Source organism: Castanea sativa, chromosome 4 (genome assembly GCF_040712315.1).
Source record: "Castanea sativa cultivar Marrone di Chiusa Pesio chromosome 4, ASM4071231v1".
Taxonomy (NCBI): Eukaryota; Viridiplantae; Streptophyta; class Magnoliopsida; order Fagales; family Fagaceae; genus Castanea; species Castanea sativa.
This window is the reverse complement of record NC_134016.1, coordinates 36,467,501-36,482,965: the sequence shown is the minus strand read 5'-3', so window position 1 is coordinate 36,482,965 and position 15,465 is coordinate 36,467,501. Positions and strand designations below refer to the sequence as shown.

The following is a 15,465-nucleotide window of genomic DNA, read 5'->3' as shown; positions in this document are numbered from 1 at the left end:
ATTATGGTATTGACTACTTTTTTTGTGCATAAATAAATTATGCAGATATATGTACGATACTTGGAGTAACAAGTATGTCTAACATATGGATTTTGCCTCCTAAAAATAAGGTTAAGTTGTCTTTTGACCGTTATTTTGCCAAATGACTACAAAGAAAATTGTTGGAATATCATTGAGGTATTAAAATTTTAGTAACATATTTTATACTTCTTTCCATAATGCCAATGCTTCTACATAGATTTTTTTTTTTTTTTTTTAGAAAGAATGCTTCTACATGGTGGTTATATGTATTTGTGTTTCAGTCAAAGTTTGACATCCCCCAAGATGAGATTGCAAGAGGGATAATCAAGCATCATACTTTAAAGAGATTGGGTGATCGATAGAGGAATTGGAAGCATGCTTTGAAAGCAAAGCACTTTGATAAGTAAAAAATTGAAACACAAGTAGTGACTCAGGCTCCAAGTATAGTAAATTGCTAAGATTATGCTAAGCTTGTTGACTCTTGGTTTAGAGGTAAGGGAAATTATTGTGTATTCTCTGAGCACCATAAATGCGTACTCTCTCATCTCATATGAATGGTAGGTCCCATTAATTAAATTAATATGAGACCCACCATTCATGTGAGAGGAGGGAGTACGCATTTATGGTACTCCGAGAATACTTAATAATTTTTCTAGAGACAATACAATAAAAATAATACATGTGAGAAGATATGTATTTGTCGTCATTTTTTTCCAACAACCATTTGATACATTCTCTAAGATTGGCCTATATATATATAGTTTTCACTAATGCCAATATATGGTTTATTGTATTCTAGGAAGCTAAGATAATACATTGGAATATAAGAGGAGACCAAGTTTCATTGCTAGAGTGACTTGGGACATACTTCAAAGGGAATATTTATAGTCTTAGTTTTTATTGTAGGTTGTCTACAATTATTTTATCCTTGTCTTATCTTAAGTACTAAAAAATATTGTTTATAATTTTATTTGGCTATTTGTGATTTCAAACTTTGAATTGTAAGGTTTTATTTCTTCATTTAGATCAATATTATTAACTATTTGCAATTATTTTATTACTTTGATTTTTGGAATTGTGGATTTTAATAACATTCCAAACATGTTATATTACTAATTTTAAAGAAAATTTTTAATTAAAAACAATATTTTTGTAATATTCAATAATGTTTATACCTTCGGCAATGATTTTTATAACTGCTCCTATATGGAACCTATAGTCTAAGTTGCACTGACATGAACACGGGTACGGATATAAGGGTATGGCAATTTTTGAAAAATAATGGTACGACACGGTGTGGGTACAACAATTAAATAATTAATTAAATTTTATATTTAAGCATATTTTTTAATATTCTTAGACATAAAATACGTTTATGTCTAGAATTTAAATTATGTAAAAACTACATATATTCCTCAAGGCCAAATTGAGGGTATGCACAACATAAGGTGACCAAAATTCAGCTTCAACAATAGATCCTGCAACCTTCATAACAGGTGAATTATCAGCAACAATTTGGACAACACGTTGATGCCCAACCTCACCAATGGCCTTTAGAAACAAGTCAGAAATGAAGTGCTTGTCTTTGTACTCTTTGGTACCATCAATGGATATGATAAAAAGTGATATTTTCTCTGATGTAGCCATAAAATTGATAAGTGACCTTTTTTTAATATCTGTCCACCCATCACTTACTATGCTTAAACCCTTTTCTTTCCAAGTTTCTTTAATTGACTTCAACAACTTCTCAATATGTGTCCTCTCTCTTTATGCAATAGAGTTGTTCTTAATTTATTGTAACCTGGAGGAACATAGCCCACTAAATTATTATTAGCTGCAAATTTGATCATCTCAATCCAATACGGGTTCTTAGTAAAGTGAAAGGGTAAACTAGCAGAATAAAATGTCTTAGCAATAAGAGAATCTAATTGCTCTCGACATTGATTGTTAAAAGCCTTCTCCAAAGGAGAATTCCCAAACCCTTTTTTTCTGAAAAAAATGGTTGACTTGTAGCTATACTACTTTCACTAGGACCCAAATTAGGACTACTAGCAGAATCAGTTGGTAAAGACACTAGCTTAGGCTTCTTTGGTCTACGCAAGGATTCCTCATATTCATCTTCTAATTTCTGCATTTCATTCTGATACTCATCTCCAACCTTAACACATGCTTGTATTCCAAAATTAGGCAGTTTTAACATGTGTGCCTTCACCCTTGAATTAGATCTCTTGAAAGTTTTTTCACAATAGTTACATCTAAAAGTAAACATTCCCACCACCACCACTTGCTTTTTCTAACTTAGTAACATATTTCCATAAAGGAGCAGCTGACTCAGTTGATTTTTCACTTTCAATATTTATTTTAGTAAAATCACCTACAATATTTAACTCTAATAAATAAATAAATAAAACTATAGTAGGACACACAAAAACAAAAATCACTAAATTCACAATAAACATTATAATTCATAAGGCAAAAGGCTGAGTAAAGAAACCAAAAAAATTAATATATATATATATATATACACACACAGTATAACACAATGAGAGTTGGATAAAAAAAACGCGTGAGAAAGAAAGTTATAAGTAACACTGTAACAAGAAAGAATAAAACAGATAAAAGGAAGAAAAAAAAGGAAGAGAAATCACAAAACAAAGAGAGAGAGAGAGAGAGAGAGAGAGAGGGCACGACGACTGTCTATGGAGCTCGCCGACTCGCCGATCGGCCGGATCAAGCACCGGTGAGGGACAGAGGGCAGCGAGCAGAGGGAGGGTTGGGTTGTGGGTTTCAACTTTCATGGTAGTGATTTCTCAAATTTAAGCTTTTTTTTTTTTTTTGTTTTAGGGTATATCACAAAATCAACGATAATGATTTGTCCATCTGTCAAAATTTGTGAATTTTTGTTTTTTTTTATTGCAGTGCCGGCATGTCCATCGTGTCAAAGCCGTGTCGGTGCCGCGTCAAGGCTGTGTCAGAGAAGCAAAAAAAAAAGACATCGCTTGAACACTGGAGTCCGGTGAGTCTTACCGATATCGGTGTCCGACACGTGTCAGACACCAATACTTTGCTAAAAATGGTGTGTCGGTGCAACCTAGCCTATAGTAGCGGGTGTTTTTTGCTGCAATAACTAATTTATAACATAGTGTACGAATGGGAGAACTAGCGGGTTTCTTATTTTATAGCAACATTCTATAAAAGTATTGTTAAAGAATATCTAGTACCAATTCACAAAACCACTGTTAAAAATAAATCATGCTAGAAATAAGGGAAGGGCATACTAACAATTTTAATTTTGTTTAGCAGTGGTTTATAGAACTGTTGCTAAAGAATTTATAGCAGTAGTTAGATAACTGCTAGTATAAATAATTAATTCCAAAAGGTAAGGCTGTATACTGACAGTTTTTAAATCTCTAGTAGTAGTTTTATGAACTGCTGCTATAGATGTTTTCTATACCAGCAATTCCTAAAGTCGCTGTTATAATCTATAATGACCTATAGCGACGGGAACTTAATAGCAGTTTAGAAAACCGCTGGTATAAACTTATATGACTTTTAGCAGTAGGTTTTAATAGTTTTAGGAGTGGTTGCAACCACCGCTAAAAATCAAGTTTTTTGTAGTCGTAGTTTCCAACAAGGTGTTCTTGTTATCCATCTTAACTCAGTACTGTCTAAGTCTAAACGTTCAAGGACACAAGGCCAACCGAACCAACTAATATATGTAGGAGTATAGGACCACTGGACCAGCTTTTAATTTTCAGAAAAGTCCGGATCGAACATATGCCATTGCCGACTAATGCAAAATTAGCTAGTGAACATGTGAATGCATGCTGTGAAGGCAACATCAATGTGAGTTGGCAAATAGGACTAAACCTGGGACTTTAATTTCCACTTCTAAGTTTTGCTTTTCCTCCACAGATAGCAGATGGTTTTGAAGTTACGCCTTCAAAAGTTGGGTCTTTATGGGACACGTTAGCCATTAATGGCAGATTGAGACAACACTGAGCTAATTAAGGTGGTGAGAGGCTGAGCCATTGAGGGCAGTGACGGAACTATAGTTGGACTCCCCCCCCCAAAAATTTTTCAAAATTTTTAGTGTATATATGTGTATGTACGTATGTATATATTAATTTTAGCAATTTGTTTCAATAAATTTGCACTTAGCCCTCACAACAATATTATTGACCTTTTTAAAGGCCATAAAAATTTTTATTGATTTAAAATCTAAAATAAATTTAACAAGCTCAACAACAAAATTTACCAATAACAAACTTAAGTCCAAACAACACCCCAAAACAAACCCACCCAAAACACAAACAAAAAATAAAATAAAATAAAAAAAAAAAGTTCTAAGCCAATTCTAACTAGTCTAATTGAACATTCACACACATCTGACAACACACAAGACACCCAAAAAAGGTTTTTTTTTTTTTTTTTTTTAAAGAAGCTTAACTTTCTAAATTGAGAAGTTTTACGTTCACAACAAATCACATGCGATAAATTTTTATTGGTTCTAATTTTAAATTCACAACTTAAATTACTTTTTTGCCCACTCATAACAACCAATAATAACCTACCACTTACAATTTGTTGCGAAAATGTAGTAAAAATATTGTGAACATAGCATTTCTCTTCTAAATGAATGTTTATTTGGAGTTTCAAAAAATATTTGTTTGTACTTTTGCCCCCCTAACTCTAAGTTCTAGCTCCGTCCCTAATTAAGGGATTGGAATATTCAATCTTTTAAGTCTTTTAATCTTTGAACTATGAGCAAATGTTTGATGAAGATTAATACCAAAGAGGGTAAGGAAAGCACCAAAAAAAAAACCTATTTCCAAGAAAATATTGTTTAATAACTACATGGATGATGGTGGCTGCATCTTAACTGTCAATTTGACTTTGATATAAATTAATAAGAAAAAATAAGATCTTAAATTTCTAAATAACAAAATTTAGCTATAAAATTGGATATAACCTAAGATTACAACCTTACTCAATAAAATAAAAATTACTATATGTTTTGAAAATCTAACCTTTAAATTTCATGTCCTTTACGTTCTTAATACACATGTTAAATTTTGTGTCAGTTGGATATTATTTACTATATAACCCATTATATTTTATTTTATATATAATTTTAAACTACAAAAACTTGTAATTTTAACAGTTTATTGATGACATAATTATTGATTTTTAATTTTCTATAAATTTTGCAAGCATGGAGGATATAAGAAGAAAATGTAATTCAATAGTGGATTTTAGCAATAATATATGTGTATGTACGTATGTATATATTAATTTTAGCAATTTGTTTCAATAAATTTGCACTTAGCCCTCATAACAATATTATTGACCTTTTTAAAGGCCATAAAAAATTTTATTGATTTAAAATCTAAAATAAATTTAACAAGCTAACAACAAAATTTACCAATAACAAACTTAAGTCCAAACAACACCCCAAAACAAACCCACCCAAAACACAAACAAAAAATAAAATAAAATAAAAATTCTAAGCCAATTCTAACTAGTCTAAATGAACATTCACACACATCTGACAACACACAAGACACCCAAAAAAGGTTTTTTTTTTTTTTTTTTTTTTTTAAAGAAGCTTAACATTCTAAATTGAGAAGTGCTACGTTCACAACATTTTTACAACAAATCACATGCGGTAAATTGTTATTGATTCTAATTTTAAATTCACAACTTAAATTACTTTTTTGCCCACTCATAACAACCAATAATAACCTACCACTTACGATTTGTTGTGAAAATATAGTAAAAATATTGTGAACATAGCATTTCTCTTCTAAATGAATGCTTATTTGGAGTTTCAAAAAATATTTGTTTATACTTTTGCGCTCCTAACTCTAAGTTCTAGCTCCGTCCCTAATTGAGGGATTGGAATATTCAATCTTTAAGTCTTTTAATCTTTGAACTATGAGCAAATGTTTGATGAAGATTAATACCAGAGAGGGTAAGGAAAGCACAAAAAAAAAAAACCTATTTCCAAGAAAATATTGTTTAATAACTACATGGAGTCCTCTAATATTGGGGATGTCTCTTTCTCCATAAGCCATAATGTTCGAAGAAGCATTTACATATATGATTGAATGTCACCTGATGTGTGGGTCGGTATTGGGATCACAAGGAAATTTGCACTATGACGACGATGACGACGACGACGACGACGACACATGATGTGTGGGTCGTTATTGGGATCACAAGGAAATTTGCACCACGACAACGATGATGACGACAATGGCTGCATCTTAACTGTCAATTTGACTTTGATATAAATTAATAAGAAAAAATAAGATCTTAAATTTCTAAAATGACAAAATTAAGCTATAAAATTGGATATAACCTTAGATTACAACTTTACTCAATAAAATAAAAATTACTATATGTTTTGAAAATCTAACCTTTAAATTTCATGTTCCTTTACGTTTTTAATACACATGTTAAATTTTGTGTCAGTTGGATATTATTTACTATATAATCCATTATCTTTTATTTTATATATAATTTTAAACTACAAAAACTTGTAATTTAAACAGTTTATTGATGATATAATTATTGATTTTTAATTTTCTATAAATTTTGCAAGTATGGAGGATATAAGAAGAAAATGTAATTCAATAGTGGATTTATTGAAATTCACTTTCAATAAAAAGATATTAAGTAAGGTTGTAGTCTTAATCAACAACTAATTTTGTAACTAAACTTTATCATTTTTAAAATGTGCATAATGAATTTCATTTTGATTTTTCAGATTTAAAAATTTTGAACCATTGGTATCTCAAATTTTAAAATCTAATAAAATATTCATCAATTTGTTTTAGTAATTTTTAGATACAGATCATGAGATGAGAAATTTTTAGATAACGTGTCAATATATCTCGAACCATGAGCCATAACCCTCTCTTCTTCTCTCCACCGTGTTGCCACCCATAACCACCATCACATGCTACCCTGCTACCCCTTAATAACTAATGAGTCTTCAACTAGATTTAAAAATTTTGAACAATATATTGGTTCCTCAAATTTTAAAACTAAGTATATATTCATCAATTTTTTTTTTTCATTTTTTTTTTAACATATAGATCATGAGATGAGAAATTTTTAGATAACGTGCCAGTATATGCCGAACCATTAGACATAAGCCATAACCCTTTCTTCTTCTCTCCACCATGTTGCCACCCATAACCACCACCACATGCCACCCCACCCCGTAATGATTAGTGAGTCTTCAACCATAACAGAGAGAGAGAGAGAGAGAGAGAGAGAGAGAGATATGCAATCAACTCTAATAAATTGAAATAAAAAGTTGCATTTGAAAAACTAACAAACAATTTGAGGAAATTAGGGTTTTGTTTTTTTATCCTTTCCTTCCATCATATTGAAGCGATTTTGATCTTTACTGGTGAGTAAAGTGACCGGATACAAAATGGAGATTCACCGAAGTATGAAAAGCATGTTTAGTAGAGAGAGAGTAAACGAGAGAGAACAACTAGTCTATTTTTTTACTCTCTGTTTTTATTATTGATAAGTGAGTTATGACCCAAATAAAGGAGAAGAGGGAAAATGATCTTATTGCTTCCACAATTACATAAACTAGACTGAACACTGCATGCACAAGTTGGTGAGATTGAGCAACACTGGATTCCACTTGAATCTGATAGCATATAAAACCTGTTCCACTTGATATAGCATATAGCAGACAAAAAATAATTCGTGACTTTAAGTTATTTTTGGCCAGAGACGTGGAAATATCCATGCACCTGACCTGGGTATCTGCCAAAGGGTTGATTGTGATCACATTGTCTCACTCACATGCACCTTTATTTGATCTCTATGACGATCAAGTCCAGGCCGGACCAACCTAATTTATTGAATGAATCACCCGTACTACGTACGAATAAAATTGCAAAAGACGATGAAATAAGAATCGGACGAAATTAGAAGTTTCTTTGTCACTCATTCAGACAAAGAAAGTGATGTTGCCAATGCCAATGCATGTGTGTGAGGGCCTGTGTGGACGTTGAAATTTCGGTCACCAAACTTCCTTGAACTTCCGGCATTGGGCAGGTTTTAATCATTAACCTAACTCATTAATTACTCATCTATGTGTAAGTAAAATCCTAACTCGATCCCAGCTTTCCCATGCTACTGGAATTGTATTTTAAGTGTAATTGGCTATATTACATTCTTAATATTGGATATAACTACATACATACTTGTAATTTTATTTTTTGCTTATATGTTTTAGTGTTGGGAAGCCATGTCAAATTGAGAGTTTTAGTACATCTTAAAGTTGTAATGAAAATCAAGTTGAAAACAACGAAAAACTACTCAAGAACTACTCAAGAAAAGAAAAGATTTGGCCTTCACGAATCTCAATATATAGCAAACTCTTGACCCTAATCTTGATTTCTTTAGAACTTGTTCGGAAGTAAAGTTTTTGTAACCTTGATACCAAGATCGATTCCTCTTGATCGGTTGAGCTACCTCAACTCTAGCATTGATAGGTTGAGACTACACAAATCAACAACACAGAAGGTCCAATAATTTTTCTGTAAAAACCCAATTAAAGCCATACTTGTTGGGATATTAAAGGGACATTATAAGTTTATCTAAGAGAGATTTTTGTTTTAGAGGAGAGAGAGCTCTGTTTGTGTGGCTGGCGCTGTGTCACTAAGATTCTCTCATTTTCACCATATCAAAGACTTTAAGTAGATTTGAAGATCAGCTGGGGTGAAGAAGCTGAAGTCATAACACCTACCACAGACTAACTATTGTGAATAAAAACCTTCAAGAGGTTTTTCAAGTCAGTCAAAGATTTCGGTTGTGTTCATGGGTGTGTCAACCTTGAATGCAATCCATATAGTTGAAGATTCCAGACATTATATATGGTGAATGCAATGAAAGGTTTTTTCTATAAGCTGTCAAAGGATCGTAAAGTCTAAGAAATTTTTTTTTTCTTTGAGATTGTAAAGCTTTTCTTATTATAGCATATTTGCTTCTTTGGAGAAGGTTTCACTTGCAGTTGTTTTTCCTTTAGAATAGTTTTTTCATCAGTTTTCTTTGCCTCACCATATCACCGTCTCCATTATATTTGATTTTGTATGATTAGTGACAAATTATTTATCTTGTTGTTACATGCTTAACATATTTATTTGTGAACTGGTAAAATGTATAATTAGATTAATTTAACCAGATGGGCTGATTTACTTGTAATTCAACAACCAGAGTTTGAGCATCTCCAATAGAAGAGCTAAAACCAAACTCATAGGAAATATAGGGAGTGAAGCCTTGAAAATCAATTCCAACACTATTTGCAAAATAGGCAAATTTTTTGCTCGTCCATATTCACTCTCTTAATTGTCCGGAGAGTACTGTAGATGAGCAAAACAATTTGTTAGCTTATAAAATTAATAAAGATGAACTAAAAGTAGGTATGGAAAATAATATTTAAATGGGATATAAAGAAACAATAGAGATTGTTGGAAATTGTTTGTAAAAAAAGTAGACAAACAAAAGGCAAAAATAACCGTTTGGAGGCCAAACAGTACCCAAAATATGGATAGCTATCATTCCTTGTCAAGATTAATCTTCATTTTATTTCCCTTTTTCCATCTTTTTTCCTGCTAGAGATCAAGCCATTGCTATATTCCATGAAAAGAAGTTAAAGAAAATGAATATTATCAAGCAGTTGAGGAAATGAAAATTATACTTGCTTTTTGCTTAGCTGTTCCAGGTAGTTTTTATCATGATTTGGATAGGAGAAAATAGAAACTTGATAAGTGCCGAATATCAAGATGTACGTACAAGGTTATATTATGAATTTATGATTGATTCATGTGGGGCCTCTCATTATGGTTACATGCATGGGAAGCCTCTAGTTCTCATCAGACAAACAATTTTTTTTTGTTTTTGTTTTTTTGTTCTTTTGTTTTTTATAAAGGTCAGATTAGACATATAGATGTACATTGTACATTGTACATTTGTACACTTCTATTTTTGGATGTTTCTATCCAGCATATCATGATAAAAACCTCAAATTTTGGCATTATTACATGGTAATTGATACAACACAACATTTCGAATCCAACTCTGTATAATTTTTTTTATAACATAAAAAACTACTTTTTCTATTAATTTTTCATAATCACTATTCAAAAATATACTCATCAGATTATCTATTTACACTACATTTTATTAAAATATTATTGTATAATATCCTCATCAGAAAGTATTAAAAAAAATTGCATATAAACAATAATGAATAAACATATATATTTGCACGGTTGCGGTAACTACAAATACATAATGCACGATAATACATTAATTGTTGAATTTTTTTTGGGGGCTGTTGGGCCAAATTTGGCTCTTATGCAAATGCTCTTATATTTCCTTTAACACACGATCTATAATTAGTGGTCCAGTAGTGCTTGTCTATGCCAAATACGACTAGTTTGATGGTCCCCTTCAAAAAAGGGTCAGTCCTTTCTCTATAACTACAGGGACACCGATCAATCTATCAATCTTTCTGAAAAAAGCGTCATATATATATATATATATTATTGAAACCAATATGGCAGTACTAGTTTGCAGTTCTAGCTAGTACTTCACTTTGTTATATAAATCTTTATAAAACTGATCTTTTGGTTGTGTTGAACATTAGCAGAATGGGAAGGATTGGATGCTATGATGTAGAAGGATTGAGGAAAGGTGCTTGGACAGCTGAAGAAGACAAGAAGCTCTTAGCTTATATACAAGAACAGAACATGGTGAAGGACGCTGGCGTTCCTTACCCCACAAAGCTGGTAAAGTTTCTTTCTCTTCTTTCTTTTCTTGTTGAATAAAATATTTTGTTTCTTTTTCTTCTTTCAAAGCCAAGTCCATGAAAAAAATTTTTGGAAAAAACTTTGTGCTTGATGCAAAAAACATAGTTAGAAATATGGTAAAGTTTTGTAAGATGGGTTTGTTCTACCCTCTAAATTTATCAGGATCATGTTGGACATAGTCGATTATTATAAAAAGTATGCTTCTTCTAAGATTTATGAGGGGAAAATGCTACAAATTTTATTTTATAAACCTTACAAATTAATGTGGTAATAAATATGATTGGTATCACAACATAATAAATAAATGCTAAATTACATTTTTTTTTTCCCTTTTTTTTTTCTATAATTGGTGATACATTAGTTTATAAACTTTATATAATAATTTTTTTTTTATTCCAAGCATTACTCTTTCGAGTTTTTTTTCAAGGCACTCATGGAGATTAGCTAGAGAACCACATTGAAATAGTATCCAAATTAAGAGGCAAATATGAAAAAAATTTAAACATGAAAAAACCCTCTAAAACATTAAGTAATATAAGTGTAAGAGATAAAATTTCCTTTTGGAATTGTGCTGCTGTTTTATAAGGTCTTAAAAGATGTGCGAAGAGCTGTCGACTGAGATGGGCAAATTACCTCAGACCTGGAATTAAGAGAGGAGAATTCAGTGCAGAGGAAGAGCAAAAGATCATTGAACTTCAGGCTGTTCTAGGAAACAGGTGAAGAGAGATGTTTGATTTTGATCACCTTAAGATACTTTTTATAATGATTGTGTTTATAAGACCGTGTCTTTTTCAAAGAAATTTGATTGAGCTCTAGAGTTTTTAGATTCATAGTTTTAAAACCAGTAAAAAATCTAGTAACACTTCAATTTAGAAGTGTATAGAGATTGGCATCTATGTTATATATCCTCTGGTCAAAACTAGCAATTTCAATAGGAGTAATTTTGTAGTTTTTTCTATTTAAAGATCGCTGCCTTCCCGTTTGTGTTTTGCATGCCTAAGAAGTGAAGTTTGCTGATGCAAACACACTAAAAATAGGAATAACATAAAGAGAAATTAAATAAAATATTTATGAATATTATATATATATATATATATATATTTTTTTTTTTTAAGTTATCCAACATTTTTTAAGAGAAATATACTTACCATATCGACCAGCTTTTCGATGTAGTAATGAGACAGAATGTTCATCATTTCCTTCACGTTTTAACCAAATGAATTGTCTTTTTGTGGTCTTCTAACCTCCACACACAAAGAATGTGACCCAACATCAATAGAGTTATCAATAGTGGTGACAATGGGTAGATTACCATCATGTGCATCTATGGAATGGGGTTTATTTCGTATGCTAGCAAATCCATCTGACATTCACCAACGATTTCCAAAAGCTCCCATTTTGGGAAGAACAATATTTGGTTTTTTTTTTTTTGTGTTGATTTGGTTGTGTGAGATTCATTTATTTCTTTGATAATTTTGATTTTGGTTGTTTGATATGAGTTAGGGTTTATGATTTTTAGATCTGGTTTTTTTTTTTGGAAGGTTTTTAGATGTGTGGCATTATGGGTGTGCGCGGTTCGGTTGGCTCAGTTTTTTCTCAAATTTGTTACCGAACCGATAGGGATTGGTTTTCTCATAATTAAAATCAATGCATACAGCTTAGGGTCGGTTTTTTGACCTATAGTTGTGCGGTTTGGTCGGGTCAGTTTAATCGGTTTGGTCGGTTTGAAACATTAAAAATTATATTTTTTTAATATAAAAAAAATATGTTCAACCTATTCAGTTTTCACAAATAAAATCTATTAAAAAATATATTCAATCTCATAAAAAAAACAATAAAATTTGTTCAAATTTCACAGAAACTTCATAAAAAAATTTGTTCAACTTGCTCACACAAAATCTGTTCAATTTGTTTAAAAAATAACAACAAAATCAATTCAAATCTAACAGAAACTTCAAAAAAAAAATCTGTTCAACATGTTCACACAAAATCTATTCAAAAATCTGTTCAATTTGCTTAATATGTTCAAATCTGTTCACACATAAACAATAATGATCCAAATTTCATCATTTCATTCACACATATACAATTTGTGCAAATTTTTTATACAACAAACTGTACAGTTTCACACATGACAAACTATCTAATTTTTTTCATTTCATTCACCATGCAAAAAATTTTGAAATTGCCTCAATAAGAGTTCAACTCCCAAAATACTATTATGTAGCATATAATATCATTAGTGTCACTATTTGTGTCAATATCAATAACAATAAGCGTTAGCGTATCCATTTAATAACGTATTACAGAACCATTTGTCGTTGTCCACAAATGCCAAAAGAAAGATATACAAATTAAATTAGCATTTAGGAAAAAGAATGCTAATTGCTTGTATTCCCAATGATAATCCCACCCCATGAATACCTAAATAACTACCATTAGTGAAAAGTCCACTACCAATAACATGTACAAATATAATTAGCATATAGGCAAAAGAATGATACTTCCTGTAAGTCCTTTGTCCAATAAGTCTGTGCACTATGCATTATTCTAGAAATCCTACAAAATACTAAACAAAACAAAATAAACATGAGTTAATAATAATAAAATTTTTATTATTAGCACAAACGAATGATAATAGCAAGTATACTTACATAATACTAACTTCTAACTAACTCCAAGTAAAGAGCAGCACATCACTCATCATCATCCAACACAACGGTGCTTGGATCCTCCTCCATAGGCATTAGGCAAACCGATGCAATTTCTACAATCCCATTTAAAACAAAATGATTCTTAAGCATTGAGCATGATAGACAAAAAATGTATTAACTCATTGTGATGAATTAGCCAATTAATTAACCAAGTGAATTAATTAGGTTCAATTACATGTAATGAGCGTGATAACACAAATAAATCACCAAATAACTAAATGCAGCGAAAATTAAATTTGACACTGTGATTTGTTTACGAATGAGGAAAACCTACACTGCAAAAACCTCACCGGGTTATTTTAAAGTCACCACTCTTGAGAATCCACTATTATCAAACAAATGGTTACAAGTAAATGAATTCTAGTACCTTATACCAACTTACAGTTGAATCTTTACCCCAATACCCAATTGGACTTGTTCTGTAATGACAATCTCTCCTTGTATTGCACAGCTCCCAGTATGTCACTAACCAATAGATGTGCGGATCCCAGTACGCGACTTGATCACCAACTTGAAAAAGAGGTTGGCTGCAAAGATCTTCTGCTCTTCGACACATGAAGATCAAGAAGTTGCTCGGTCATAAAATCCTACGATGTACAAACGCAGCAATTTCTCAAGAATTAAGGCAAACTAGGTTTTCAGTTACACTTGAGGAATTATGCTTTTATGCAATTGTGTTCTTGGTTGTGCAATTTGATACAGCCCTTAAAATAATCCTTATATATGTTTAGGGTTGTGAGAAAATAAAGCTCAAACACACACTCACGGATATGATGAAAAACAGTCCAGAAAAATTGAGTTTCATAAGTCTCGATAGATAGCCATCTATCGAGCTAGCTGTTAAGCCACGGGCTTCAGTAGCTTTTAAACCTTGATAGATACTAGCTGTCAAGCTTTAAAATCTAGCACTTTATTACTTGATTCTTGGACAGACTTGCATGGCTTCAATACTTGGACTTGAACTCTTGTTCCTTGAAGTATTAAACACATTCTAGATCTACCCAATTACAAGTAAAGTGCATTTTGTCAAAGGATTAGCCAATACATAAAATGTTGACATATGTTCCTAACATCCAATCACATATGTCCTAACAATCTCCCCCTTTGGCAATCCGTGATAAAACCACAACAAACAAATGAACATATAAGACAAGTCATAAATCACTTAACTCATACTCACTTGTTAAGTACAATAAAATCTATACTAACACAAACTCTTGAAAAACTTTGCAAGAAGAGAGTTCATGGCAAGAAAAACTTTGACAACCTGTAATTCTGAAACACTTAAATAAAACTCATCAAGGCATCATTGTGTGAAACAGAAATAAAAGATTGCATACAATAAATAAGAAATATGTGTATAAATAGAGAAAAGAAACAACACATGTAGAGATAGATGAAAGAACATACATCAAAAAATATATAAACCAAATATAAGTACAATGTATGTCAAAATAGTCACAAGACCCATGTACAAGAGATAGTGTAATGTATCTAACATAGAAAGAAAAGAAAAAGATACATAAAATCCTTACTGCATCCCCCATGAACACTTAAGAACACTCCCTCTATCTCCTAACTAACCCTCCCCCTATGAGTATAACTACTCTCATCTTAAAACTACTCCCCCTTTTTGTCACGGGTGATAAAGGGGTAAGTATATCAAGTAGACATCTCATCATCACTAGGCGAGCCAGCATCCTTATCCTCATCACTGCCGGAGCCATCATCACTCTCATCCTTGGACGCCGGTGGAGATAGAGAAGAAGCAACTGTGAAACCACCCATCATAGCCTGTCGTCGTGCAATACGACCCACACGGGTGTTCACCTAACACAACTCATCACTAAATGTGTCTAGGCGAGCATCCATGCGCACAAGTT

General features: G+C 31.8%; 1 long non-coding RNA gene across 1 annotated transcript; it reads left to right on the top strand.

Annotated features, from left to right (window-relative positions):
* The first annotated feature begins 10,710 nt into the window (after positions 1-10,710).
* LOC142630312 (uncharacterized) lies at positions 10,711-11,683 on the top strand. The gene is made up of 2 exons (XR_012843280.1): positions 10,711-10,847; positions 11,455-11,683. It is a non-coding gene; the product is annotated as an uncharacterized LOC142630312 (long non-coding RNA).
* Positions 11,684-15,465: the final 3,782 nt, after the last annotated feature.